This window comes from Apis mellifera, linkage group LG6, assembly GCF_003254395.2.
Source record: "Apis mellifera strain DH4 linkage group LG6, Amel_HAv3.1, whole genome shotgun sequence".
NCBI lineage: Eukaryota > Metazoa > Arthropoda > Insecta > Hymenoptera > Apidae > Apis > Apis mellifera.
In genome coordinates, this window is record NC_037643.1 from 13,703,136 (window position 1) to 13,717,835 (window position 14,700).

At 37.0% G+C, this 14,700-nt stretch overlaps 1 protein-coding gene and 1 non-coding gene across 3 annotated transcripts in view; both read left to right on the forward strand.

The window, feature by feature from the left end:
* Window positions 1-14,700, forward strand: part of LOC102656661 — a 362,183-nt gene that overhangs the window by 12,547 nt on the left and 334,936 nt on the right. The gene's annotated exons all lie outside the window — the stretch shown is intronic.
* Window positions 1,749-1,821, forward strand: TRNAF-GAA. Its single transcript has one exon. It is a non-coding gene; the product is annotated as a tRNA-Phe (tRNA).

Consider the following 14,700-nt stretch of genomic DNA (forward strand, 5'->3'; position numbering starts at 1 on the left):
TCCGCTGTCCAATTTTTTTTCTCTTCTTCTTCTTCCTTTCCGTCCAACGAAAAAGTCGTTTCGATTTTTATTTACCTGCGTATCGGTTAATTTTAGATCGAAGATTAATCAAGACAAACAATTTCAATAAACAAAATCAAAGCTAGTTTACAAACAATAAGAAAAAAGGAATACAAGGAAGTGTACGCTTTCTAGAACAGATAGATATACGTAACAATTGAATTGACGAGTCGATAAAAAAGAGAAAAGGAAAAACTTACGCATCTCGAAGGAGCAAGAAAAGTAATAAGAGAGAAGCGAATATAAAATTCATAGAGCGCACGAAAAGTGTTTTTGCACCGCGGAATATAATAATTTCTGATTCAGGCCAGAAACGACTTCATCTCCCCGCCGGGGGACGAACGGTGCGTGTTGGTCGCGACATTGTCTGCGATCCCCGCGGAGGCGCGGTGTAGCCGGAGGATTTAAGGAGCGGGTGGAATCGCGTGGGCGGCTGGTGTAAAACCGAGCTTTACGGCGCTCGTCGCCCCGTCGATCGTGAGATCGTATTAGAGCGGCGAGCCGAGTTTCGGCTTAGGTCGAGGGAGCGGAGAAATTGTGCCCCCTTCCCCCTCCTTCTACTTCACTCCTCGACGAGCAGGCGCGAAAGAAAGAATCGAGGGACGGAGATAAGAAAGAGACGAGGGAAGAAAGATCGTATATGGGATATCGATACGGTGTGGCGAATGCGAGGGACGAGGATAAAGAGAAATGGCGAGGGGTTAATGGGAGGGACGAAGAAATGGATCGAGAGGGAGAGAGAGATCGAAGGGCACATGGAAGGAACAGCGTGTAACGATGTATCAAGCTGTTGCGCCCCTGGCGTGTCCGTGCAATGGTGGATCGTCGCTTTGAGGTGGACCGCGCCGCTTCGGCTCTGCATCATGCCTTTACACGCTTCCAATGCCCAAACGAGGGACGATAATGCCCCCCTCGCTCTCGTCTCGTTCCCGCGCATAGACACTATTAATTTCGTATATAACCCCCTCGCCGCGACCTGTCTCGCGGTCTTAAACACAAGGAGGAAAGGGGGGAGGTGTGTTCTTCGATTGACTCGTTCCACTGGATGTATACACGTTCGCTTTTAACGTCAACCCGACGAGGCGTTTCTGAAAAGTCATTACCGCGAGCACGTCCTTTAAAACCGCTGCTAAATTGCGTACGTAATGCCGGATAATTCCGGCGTTAGACATCGGGCATAGGCACAAGATCCACATTTATCTACGGCGCGAGGCGCGCAACAACCGATTGGAATTTAAATTTCAAGCGAGGACGAGTAACGAGTTTTATGGTTATTCCGCGGATAGAGATGGGAAGATCCATCGAATGGACGAATTCGTGATTTAACGAGCGTGTAGAAATCGTTAAATCGTTTCTTTTTTTCTTCTCTCTCTCTCTCGTCCGTGATAGATTGCGTATACGATAATATCGATTTTTATCGAATCCTAATTCTCTAGCTATTATTAAGAGGGAAATTCTAACGAATCCTGGTTAAATTACGTCTCGTCTCGTGTCTCTTTTATTATTTTTGTTTAATGGCATGTTTATCATAAGGTTAATTGAGTCATTAAAGTTACGTTGAATCAATCGTGTCACGAAATTAATTCATTTACGTGTTAAAATATTCTTAATCGTTGAGTATATATTTGTTTGTGTATTCGATTGTACACATGACGTATTTATACCGGATTGGAAACCTAACCTCTCGAGCCGAAATAGCTCAGTTGGGAGAGCGTTAGACTGAAGATCTAAATGTCCCCGGTTCAATCCCGGGTTTCGGCAATCTTTTTTTTTTCTCTCCAACATCGTTTTTTTTTCTTACTTACAAATTATCGTGCAAATTTACAACAATAAAAAAAAAAAAAACAATAATTTCGCATCTTACTCCAAGTTTAATCAATATCAGATGTTATAAAAGATAGATTTTCTTTAATATAAACTCACGTTTGGTCAATAGTAATTGTTACGTAACTACTACAGCCAATTAAGTCTCCTCGAAAAGAACAACAAGCAGCCAGCGTTGCAGAAAATTTTAATTCCCATTCGAGAGCGATCACGAATCGCAAGTGGCAGTTTTCGATATTTAAAATTCAGTAACCGTCGATTAATCCCGCCACTCGACCCCCCTCCCATCCCAACTCGTTAACGCGGCTAGATTAAAATTTTCGTTCGCAATAAATTCCATTAATAATATCGCATGATACCCCTTTACCTTCGGTATCGGGAACGGTACATAATTATTACGCCGAACGATCGCGGCATCGCGTGTGACGTTGTTAAAAACCCCCGCTTCTAAACGGGTCCGGCCGATAATCTCGCGATCTTGTTCTCGGGCATGGATACTATTAATTTCGTGTCCCTCGCCGCGCAACTCGCTCCGTGTTTTTTCGATTGACTCGTTTATCTTGCTTTCCGCCGATTTCGCTGTAATTAGAAGCACCGCGATAGGAAATTAATTCGTCGGGCACCGTATAAAGTCGTTCTTTTTATAATAAGATACTCGAGGTGAGGTATTTTTCTTTTTCTCCTCGATCGATTCGTTCGTGCATTTGGAAAAATAAAAAAGTAAGGGGATATCGCTTTCTATACGTTCTCCTTTAATTTATTCTCTCTCTCTCTATTTCGATCGTTCCTCCATTCGATACAAATCTTAACAATCGAATTTTTTTTTCTCTAGAATGTATTTGAACACACTCGAGAGTAGAGTGGGTCAGGATAAATTTAGTCTCGAATTTATTCGATATCTCGGAAAATCCACTCGAGCACTTTAAACGCGCTTTAACGATCGACGCGTGACGACAGGTGTTTCCGAGCGCAAGCATGCCGACCCCGTGCATTCTGAACGCGTGCAGGGAAACGCGTGTACGATTCGCACGTGCCGCGCGCGCCGTTTCGCTCGGAGAGCTGCTGCCTCCTTCGATCGACCGATGCCGCTTTGCGTCTTCCGCCCTCTCGACATCGTCCCTTCGCGGACGATCGGCCGGACGTACGGTTGATTGGCCGTGCACGATTTCCTGGAAAACGGTGCCAATTCGAGCTCGCTCGATACACTTCGATTATTATTCGCAATTATTATTCCGGGTTTCCTTTTTCATTACGAGTGGGATCCTATGTGTGGGAGTTACGTTCAGTTCCTATTAAATATGAGATATTTCGTTGAACGTTTTCATTTTTTTTTTTTATTTCTTCGTGTGTACGATATTTTTCGAAAAAATCGAAATTCTAGAACCATTATTTTTATTTTGAAACGATTTTTAGTACGATTCGTGTACTAAATATCGTTCATTATAGATGTAGAATTTTTGATAAATTTTTTTTTATTTCTTCGTGTATACGATATTTTTCGAAAAAATTAAAATCCATTATTTTTTATGTAATATTTGAAATGATTAGTACGATTCATGTAAATATAGTCATTGAATATACGTTATACAGAGAATTTTTAATAATTTTTTTTTTTATTTCTTCATGTATACGATATTTTTCGAAAAAATCGAAATCCTAGAACCATTATTTTTATTTTGAAACGATTTTTAATACGATTCGTGTACTAAATATCGTTCATTATAGATGTAGAATTTTTGATAAATTTTTTTTTATTTCTTGGTGTATACGATATTTTTCGAAAAAATTGAAATCCATTATTTTTTATGTAATATTTGAAACGATAATATTAGTACGATTCATGTAAATATAGTCATTGAATATACGTTATACAGAGAATTTTTAATAATTTTTTTTTTTATTTCTTCGTATATACGATATTTTTCGAAAAAATTGAAATTCTAGAACCATTATTTTTTATTTTGAAACGATTTTTAGTACTATTCATGTAAATATGGTCATTGAATATATATTATACGTATAATGAATTTTTAATAAATTCTTTTATATTTAAATAAAGATTTTTTTATTTCTATTATATTTTTCGAAAAAATCGAAATCCTAGAACCATTATTTTTTATTTTGAAACGAACTTTTAGATTCATGTATTAAATATTGTCATTGAATATATGTTATACAGAGAATTTTTAATAAATTCTTTTATATTCAAATAAAGATTTTTTTTTATTTCTATTATATTTTTCGAAAAAATCGAAATCCTAGAGCCATTATTTTTTATTTTGAAACGATTTTTAGTTCTTGTAAATATGATCATTGAATATATATTATACGAATTTTTAATAAATTTTATATTTAAATAAAGATTTTATTTTAAATAAAGATTTTTTTTTATTTCTACGATATTTTTCGAAAAAATCGAAATCCTAGAGCCATTATTTTTTATTTTGAAACGATTTTTAGTTCTTGTAAATATGATCATTGAATATATATTATACGAATTTTTAATAAATTCTTTTGAACTCAAATATCTTTTTTCCATTAATCTCAAGTGTACGATATTTCAAATCCAAAAGTCCAAATTTCGTCCAAAAATAAAATCTTCCGTACGTCCATTTCCATTCCAGAATACTTTATACACAACATTTAAAACAAATGAATACATACTAATCAATGAACATGCATTAAACATACAGCAAATTTTTAATAAATTCTCTTATATTCTCTTTATTTAATTCATACTTGTTACGCTTTTCCCCGACTGTTTCGTTATTTCTGGCGAAGATCCAAATTTTGTTATACACAAAAAAAAAAAAATAAAACTCCTCCATCCACCCCTACAACCTGTTGAGATCGCGCGCGAAAACGGAGGACGCAAACGCGGAGAGAAAGCGAGAGAGAGAGAGGCGTGGAAGCGGAGAGAAACGTGGAACCCAATTAAAGCACGGGACGTGTCCTAATTAACTCCTCAATTACGCGATTCCCCTCTGATTCAGGGGGCAAACAAAGAAAGGCGGGCCGAAGAAGCCAGGGGTGGCCGGCACAACAACCTCGCTCCCCCCCTCCACACCGTCCCCCAGGGCTGTGGGTACACATTATAATTGCGCATATTAAAATGGCGTCACGACTCCACCCCCCTCCACCCACCCACCCACCCATCCATCCATCCATCCAGCCAGCCATCTTTAATCAATAATGGAGCATCAGGGACCATGACAACAGATACCCTTTTCCCCCGGATCTCTCTGTCTCCTGGACCCTTTACTCTCCACCCTTCGCTCTCCCCCCCTCCAGACAGAGGCAAGGGTTGCAACCTCTCTCTCTCTGGTTTAAGGAATCGGTGATAAACTTCGTAACACGATTGTATGAAATCAAGGGATTGCTGATAAAAGATTTGTAATTATTGTTGCTGTTTCATTCTCCTCCCTCTAGATAGAGGCAAGGGTTGTAACCTTTCTCTCTCTGGTTTAAGGAATCGGTGATGAACTTCGTAACACGATTGCATGAAATCAAGGGATTGCTGATAAAAGATTTGTAATTATTGTTGCTGCTTCGCTCTCCAGACAGAGGCAAAGGTTGCAACCTCTCTCTCTGGTTTAAGGAATCGGTAGTGAAGTTCGTAACACGATTGTATGAAATCAAGGGATTGCTGATAAAAGATTTGTAATTATTGTTGCTGCTTCGCTCTCCTTTCTTTAGACAGAGGCAAGGGCTGCGCATCTCTCTCTCTCTGGTTTAAGGAATCGGTGGTGAAGTTCGTAACACGATTGTATGAAATCAAGGGATTGCTGATAAAAGATTTGTAATTATTGTTGCTGCTTCACTCTCCTCCCTTTAGACAGAGGCAAGACTTGCAACCTCTCTCTCTCTGGTTTAAGGAATCGGTGGTGAACTTCGTAACACGATTGCATGAAATCAAGGGATTGCTGATAAAAGATTTGTAATTATTGTTGCTGCTTCACTCTCCCCCCTCCAGACAGAAGCAAGGGTTGCAACCTCTCTCTCTGGTTTAAGGAATCGGTGGTGAACTTCGTAACACGATTGTATGAAATCAAGGGATTGCTGATAAAAGATTTGTAATTATTGTTGCTGCTCAAGGTAAACTATAATCTATAAATGCTGTCGATAAGATAAAAGAATTAAGATTCCAATTCCTCTTTGTAATTTATATGGGCAATAAAATATATTTTTAATGTGGATATATATTAGAATCGTTTTTTAATTTTATTTTTATGTCTAATGAGAAAATCGATACGTTTCTGCTCGAACTAATCCATCCAGTCAGAGTTTTATGAAATTTCTCTAAATTGTATATAAAAATTATATATAATATGAAATATCTTTATTCTCATCTTTTATAATTCATTATTTTCGTCACGAAAAGATTGCAAGAGATCATCAGACTGATGCTCTATCTCTCTCAGTCGAAGATCCTCTGATCGATTGATATCTTTGGATATTTGATCAGAGATAAGTTCTATCTATTTGACTTCAATGCTAGAACGATTTTTAGTTCCCTCCTTTATGTCTAAAACTATGCCTCGGTAATTCTTTCTGAAAGAATTTCTAGTTCCTTTCCTCCCCCTTTCAAAGTTTGTCAGAATCATTTAATTGTAAGATTTTTCGAAATTAAACAGATTAAGGAATTTCATCGAAGAATATTTATAATATTCGTATCATCTTCTGTCAAAAGTATATATTTTGAAATTAAGGACAAATGTATACACACGAATTTGAATTGTAATTAGAATTCGTCCTCAATTCTGAATCCTTACTTTTCTAACTGACAATAAATAAATTCGATGAAGAAGTGGAAAGGGACTTAGTTTGTTGATCGGTGAGCACAGGTATCGAGGGACTTATGGGGAAATAACGGCGACGACAGCTCGTTAGCAGGGGGTTGCAGTTGCAGACAACGGGCCATTCGTGATCTGGCAATTTTTATTACACCATGTATATAATAAAACGTTGATGAGAAAATCGATACGTTTCTCCTCAAACCAATCCATAGTGAAATTTCTCTAAATTGTAAAAATTATGTTGAAATAATCTTTAATTTCAATTTTTCAAAAGCGAATGTTCCAAGTTGAATGTCGAATTGAATATATATAATAAATTTCAAGAAAGAGAGCACGTATAAAAGATAATTAATTCGATTCGAACGTTTCTCACCTTCGATCTTTAGAAGAAAAGCGAAAGGAAATGAAAAAAAAAGAAAAAGGGAATCTCGTTAAAGGGGAGAGAGCGATACCTCTCTGACCCAAACGTCAAACGTTTCCACCCCATCCCCGTTAAAGCGTCCGTAAATAACAAAACATTAATACAATCCCGCTGTTTAATTCACATTCTGCATTCTGCCCACCCTTCCGCGTATTTCATTCGGGTTGCAATATTAATCCGCGTGCGCGTGGCGTACGGTAAAAGGCAGAGAGAAAATTCCCGCGAACCACCCCACTCGCCCCCCTCCCCTTTCGCGTCGACGAAAGGATAATGAATAAAATGGTAAATAACGAAGCGAGGGATAGCTAGGGGAGGATCGTCGATGACCGGAGGATCGGATTTTTTTTTTCATTTTTCCTCTGTCTTCCTTTCCTCCCTTCCCTGTATTACAACGCATTTCTTATTTAAAAGCGGCACGTAACAACGATACGTGATCGATACGAGGCTCTTCCTCCTCGGTCGAATCGTCTCACTCGAGAAATAAGTTTGATAAATAACGTCGAGTGTTGTATCTCTTTTCCTCCTTTGCAAGGATTTTCTTTTTCTTGGTTGATCAAGAAAGATTGGAGATTAATTGATCCTCTTGAAATATTTTAAATTTCGAGGAACCAAGTGATAGTCTTTTTCCTTTGCTATTATTAAAACAGGAAGCTTAAAAGTTTGGATATAGATTTTCGACACGTGCGATTAATATTTAATTTTTAATCAAAATTTACGTACGATAAAATTTCCTGGTAACAATTATTATATATATATTTGTAAAAATCTTTCATTCTAATATCCCTCTCGATATATATTGTACACGTTTAATCCCAACATCTCAGTACTTCCAATCCCCGTCCATCCAATCTCAAGTTTTCCCTCGTAACGTGCATTCAAATGCTGAAAAAGATCCGGAAACGGCGGATCCACCATTGGCTGAGTTCTATCCGCGCTCGACGAGGTTCTCGTATTGGTAACCTTTGCCGCGTGAATTATTCGCACGGTCGAATAGGCCTTAATGGGCGTAATATATATCCCGAGCGACCAACGCGTTAATAAGCCGCGAATACCGCTCGCGCCTTTCGCCAGAAAATTCTTCGTTCCCCCTCCCCTCCCCTCCCCGAGATACGGATACGCAGTTACGGTGCTATGACTCACCCGACTCGTCGCAGGTGACGAGGAACTGGCTGTGGCGCTGGCGCTACAATTTTCCCATGCGTCCCCTCGGCCGCCAATAATAATCACGTTCTCGCGCGGGGAAACGTCGATCTTTCTGTCTTTCTTTTTTATTTCTTCCGTCGAGACAAGATTTACGCCGCTTTGAATTATTATCGCGAATAATTTGCATTGGCCTGCGCGCGGCTCCATTCCGCGGATAGAAAGAGATAGACAGAGAGAGGATAGACAGAAAGAGAGAGAGAGAGAGAGAGACGTAGAGCGGATGAATCCTTCGTCCTTCCTTTTCTTTTTACAGTTATTTCTCAAGCTCTCGAATAAAGTTACACTCGACTATGGTTTTTCAATTTTTCATCACTGCTCTACGTTTCATTAAACGTGGAATCGACGAAAACTCGAGCTCTCGTCCGTTTCGAGTCTCCCTATGCGATATCTCAGTTTCCTTCCTTCAATCTCAGTAAGTAAGGCGTACTTTTTATAAATATTCGACTCGTAGAAATCAATCGATCAGCATTCTCCACTCGAGATTCGTATTACTACTTTCTAAAAGCGATAAAGCGAGGTAAGAATTGTACGATGTTACAGGTTAGAAAAGAATTAATTCGTTGTCGCGGCGCGTGCGACGCTGTTGTCGTCCGGCCACGGATTACGTACATAGGTGGGCGGCGCATAGCGTGTCGCGCAAGTGCGACGACGTCATCAGATAAACCCAGCTTTTAACCGGCCGTTTAGCCCGACTGAAAACCGTAACCGGCGAGTGTCACCGTGTCGCTGCGTTGCGCACCGTTGCACCGTCCTCCTTTTGTCTCGTGAATTTCATGCTTGTTACCCACCGTTTGACCTTCGCCCGTCCGCCGGCCGAGATGGTTAAGGAACGATGGTTTTCTTTCGTGCCAGCGAAAACTTTTTTTTCTTATAAAGAAGAGCTCGTTCGGAACGAAATATCATACGTAAAAATTAATTATATAAAAGTTATCGTCATTTTTAGAATGAACGAATGGACAATCAACTGCGTATTTTCACTTTTACATTTCATTTAAATGTTTGTTTGAGAAGCTAACGAATTTGGAATATTGTTACCGTACGAGTTTAAATTGGATTACAGCGCGGTTGAAGCGTAAGGAAATATTAGTAGGCCATTCGATGAAGATTCTGTCAATGGGAGGTGGTTTCAGGATCTTAAAAATGAGACTCGAAATAATATTAAAGTTTTCACACAAAATTCATCTTTGAATTATAACGAGAAACGGATAATCTGGATAATGGACGTCGATGAAAATCCTAAATGAACGTCGAAACCATTATAGTTATGGCGACTGACCCGTAAAGAGAACAATTTGTTATTCTTTTCAGAAACTTTCACAACGCTCTACAAAAATTAGCCAATTGTCGCTCGTTTTGCCGTTTACAATTGTTTTTTTAAAAAAGAAGCTATAATCTCGCGCTAAAAATCATAAAGAATCGTGTAATTTCGATCGAGTAAATATTACAAACTTTCGAAAATAATTTTAATGCTATCATATTTGGATTAATCCACATAAAAATAAATATCCAAGAATAAATTAAAATCCATACCCTTCGATCTTTGAATTCACGGACAGAAAATTTTCATACAACAAAAAAAAAAGAAAGAAAAAAATATCGTCTCGAATCGAATCTCGCTGGTCATTTTTCAACGCATCAATAAAATCGATAATCGACGCATTCACACGGCCGCTTCCTCGATCTCGAAGATAGTGGTATCGCCGTGAAAATGACACGCTCAATGTCCCTTATACACGGCGCGTGTTTGCAGGGCGAACGAGGGTCGATGAACCCAAGTCGTTTCCACGATTCATGGATCGTAGATCGAAATCAACCAAGTAATATTAAAATTTCGTTCAATCGGTATACAAATTCCTCTCTTAATTCGTAATTACTCGAATCTTCAAACTATATATATATATATATACTTTGCATCTCGAAAAACTTTCTCAAATGACTCAGTCGAAACGTCTCGTCCTCTCCGTCTCCCTGCACGCTCGCCTCGAAATACAAACGAAAAGACACGGTATGCGCGATATCTCGCGCATGATCGACGAGAAGAAATGTCCGTGGGACGCAATCTGCGCGACATTATCGTTCCGTGAGATCGATCACGGTTTTCCCTTCGCCTGAGATCGACGAACCCCGTTCGGATGAGAGAGACGCACCATCAGCACGAGATTTGCATAGGTTATATAGTCGAAAGCTCACGAGGTTGGTTGTAGCGTCGAAAATTGTTGGCTGTCGCGTAACGTTCGATAAAGCTCGCAATTAGTCGGGGAATGCACGAGGAGTGGAAAGGGTGGAAAGGCTATAATTTTCACTCGAGTCTCTCCGAGGATTCAACGCCTGTGTCTCACGATGTTGAACAATTTCGCAATTGGAAAACAATTTCTGAAGGAGAATATTTTTTTGTCCAACGATACTCGATCATTATTTTTCACTGATTGATGCAACGTTAATTCTTCGATCGATTTTATGTATAATAATCGACTTTAAGTTCTACGAAGATTTTTTTTGGATTTACAAAAAGCTGAGCTGAGCAATTTGATTATTTCAATTTAAAATGTTGGAAAGGAGCATTGTTTCGGACAGATTAGGAAACGAGTGGTCCCGATATATGCCTCGGAAGAAGAAGGATCGGTTTATTAGAATTTCAGATAAGCATCGAGCTTCTTATTCAACCATCTGCGGGCTATGGTTTTTAACGACGCCGGTGATTAAGCGCGCTGCAACGAATACTTTATTACGTGCAGACTTTGCAACCGATCAAGCATTTTCTCGAATCGTTTCCAAGAAAAATCGATTATCGTAAACGTTATCCTCGATCACGCGTTCATTCTTCCAAATTCGTATTTGTAATTCGTTTAATCAAATTTTCTAACGCTATTTAATTATACGAACAATAATTTTTTTTATCTCTGATATTTTCTTTGTTCGTAGAAAATCTTCAATTTTCAATTCGAAACACATATAACATATGCAATCAATGAAGAATATGATTTATGTCATTCCAATCATTCTTTCATTTTCGTATTTGTAATTTGTTTAATCAAATTTTCCAACGCTATTTAATTATACGAACAATAATTTTTTTTTATCTTTTATCTCTGATATTTTCTTTGCTCGTAGAAAATCTTCAATTCGAAACATATATAACATATGCAACATATGAAGAATATGATTTATGTCATCCCAATTATTCTTCCAAATTTGTATTTGTAATTTAATCAAATTTTTATCAAACTTTTAACTCGAAACTTCCAACGCTATTTAATTATAGCAACAATAATTTTTTTTTATCTTTTATCTTTGATATTTTCTTTACTCGTAGAAAATCTTCAATTTTCAATTCGAAACACATATATATAATCAAATATTATTGATAAACTAAACTCGAATATGCAATAATTTAAATGATTTATGTCATCCCAATCATTCTTCCAAATTTGTATTTGTAATTTGTTCGACCGATTTTTTAACTCGAAACTTCCAATACTATTTAATTATACGAACAATAATTTTTTTTTTATCTTTTGTCTCTGATATTTTTTTTGCTCGTAGAAAATCTTCAATTCGAAACACATATATAATCAAATATTATTGATAAACTCGAATCGCCAATAATTCACAAATGAAGAATATGATTTATGTCATCCAAATTCGTATTTGTAATTTGTTTAATCAAATTTTTATCAAACTTTTAACTCGAAGCTTCCAATGTTATTTAATTATACGAGCAACAATTTTTTTTATCTCTGATATTTTCTTTGCTCATAGAAAATCTTTAATCTTCAATTCGAAACACATATATAATCAAATATTATTGATAAATTAATGTGCAATAATTCACTAATGAAGAATTTGATTTATGTTATCCCAATCATTCTTCCAAATTCGTATTTTATAAATTGTAATTTGTTTAATCAAATTTTTATCAAACTCGAAACTTCCAACGCTATTTAATTATAGTAACAATTTTTCTTTATCTCGTGATACTTTCTTTGCTCGTAGAAAATCTTTAATTTTCAATTCAAAACATACATATAATCAAATATTATTGATAAACTAATGTGCAATAATTCACCAATGAAGAATGTGATTTATTTGATCATCCCAATCATTTTTCCAAATTCATATTTGTAATTTGTTTAATCAAATTTTCCAACGCTATTTAATTATAGCAATAATTTTTTTTTATCTTTTATCTCTGATATTTTTTTTTGCTCATAGAAAATCTTCAATCTTCAATTCGAAACATATATAATCAAATATTATTGATAAACTAAACTCGAATGTGCAATAATTTATCAATGAAGAATATAATTTATCTGATCATCCTAATCATTCTTCCAAATTTAATCAAATTTTTATCCAACGCTATTTAATTATAGCAACAATTTTTCTTTATCTCTGCTATTTTCTTTGCTCGTAGAAAATCTTCAATTCATATATAATCCAAATATTATTGATAAACTAAACTCGAACGTGCAATAATTCACCGACGAAGAAAAATTTTTTTGGATAAAGAGAGAGAGAGAGAGAGAGCTCTCTCTCGATTTAAAAACGGGATATTAAACGGGTCAAATTGTTCGATGATTTATCCACTCGGTCCGTCGAGCCGATTCGAGCCGGCGGCAAGCCTCGCCTCTCCCTCGCTTGCACAGTGATCGATATTCGTCGCTTAAGAACCATTAAGCTGGCCCACGGCGTAATTACACGGCAGGACAGATTGCACGGTTGCGCACGGTTATCGGTACACGCCGCCAAATTGATTCCTCCTCGTACGTACGGATTTTGAAAAATCGGGGAAAAGTCGAGGGATGATGATCGATCTCCACTTTCTTTCTCACTTAGACGCAATTCCCTTGAAAAATCGAGATCGATATTTAACTCGATAACAAATTGCACGGTTGTTAAAACGTAATATTAATATCATACTAACTTTTATATATTTTTCGTTACAGGAAAGTATAGAGTTTGTTAATTATACGATTAATCTTTGAGAGTGGAGAGAAAGGAAATTAAAAAAAGAGGAAGAGACGATAGTTGTTTGTTGGTGAAAATGTTGCAAGAAGGTGACTCGATTTAAACTCTCGACAAATCTGGCCGATCTATGCATCGCCGTGAATTTTATTACACGGCAATAAAGGCGTCGTTAAATCGTTTCCAATCGTTTCGCTTCTAACTTTAACCTGGCAACAATGACATCACGTCGCGACTCCTTTTTTCCTCTCCGTCTCTCTCTCTCTCTCTCTCCCTCTTCTTTTTTCGAAACCGTCGAAGCCATCTTTGTCGAGCAAAAACAGGGAGGTGAAGATACATCCCACGATTCGAGCCACGTGTAACGCGGCCTATTTTCGTTGCGTTCGCAACGAGGGTTTTAAGGGGAGGAGCGTGGAATTTTTCAGATTCCAGGCAGGCCGAGTCAGCGACGCTGTGCTCGTAGAGCAACCAAAGTAGGCGCGCATCTCGCGTGCAACTTGTCGGGATCTGGAAAAATATTTACCCTCCGATTAATCAGCGTCCCCCTCTGCGACGTGCATCATAATCGTGATCTACGAACGATCGGCCGACCGAAGATAGTGCATCGTGCCACGTAATTCCTCCCGTGCCGCGAATAAATCTCCCTCCGAAAATCGTACAACGCCAATCCTCTCCAAATTCGTACGTTCTTTTTCACTTTCCTTTTAAAGGAAGGTGAAACGTTCACGTTTGTTCAATCTCTGAACCGTGTTCAATTCTGCGATTCTCAGTTAAGAATTTAATTTATTTATCAATCTTCTTAATTTCAGTTTGTATTTAATTAATCGAGAAATTGATCTTGCATTTTTTCTGATCAGATTAACTAGAAGATTCTTTTTAACAAGTACGAGTGTCCTTTACACTTGTTCAATTTCTGATTAAATTTTATTTGTATATTAATTTTCTCTTACTAAGACTCTTAATTTTTCGAAAATTAAATATCAGCTGACTGAGAGAAATATTCTCTCCTTTAATCAAATTAATCTTGCATTTTTTCTGATCAGACTAACTAGAAGATTTTTTTAAAAAGTACGAGTGTCCTTTACACTTGTTCATTATTTCTGATTAATTTAATCGATTTCTGCAATTTTATTTGTATTAATTTTCTCTTACTAAGATTCTTGTTAATTTTTCGAAAATTAAATTCTTAATTTATTAAAAAAATTAAATATCAGCTGATCTTGCATTTTTTCTGATCAGACTAACTACAAGATTCTTTTTAAAAAGTACGAGTGTCCTTTACACTTGTTCATTATTTCTGATTAATTTAATCGATTTCTGCAATTTTATTTGTATTAATTTCCTCTTATTAAGATTCTTATTAATTCCCGATTTTTCAAAAATTAAATTCTTAATTTAATCGATTTCTGCAATTTTATTTATATAATATTA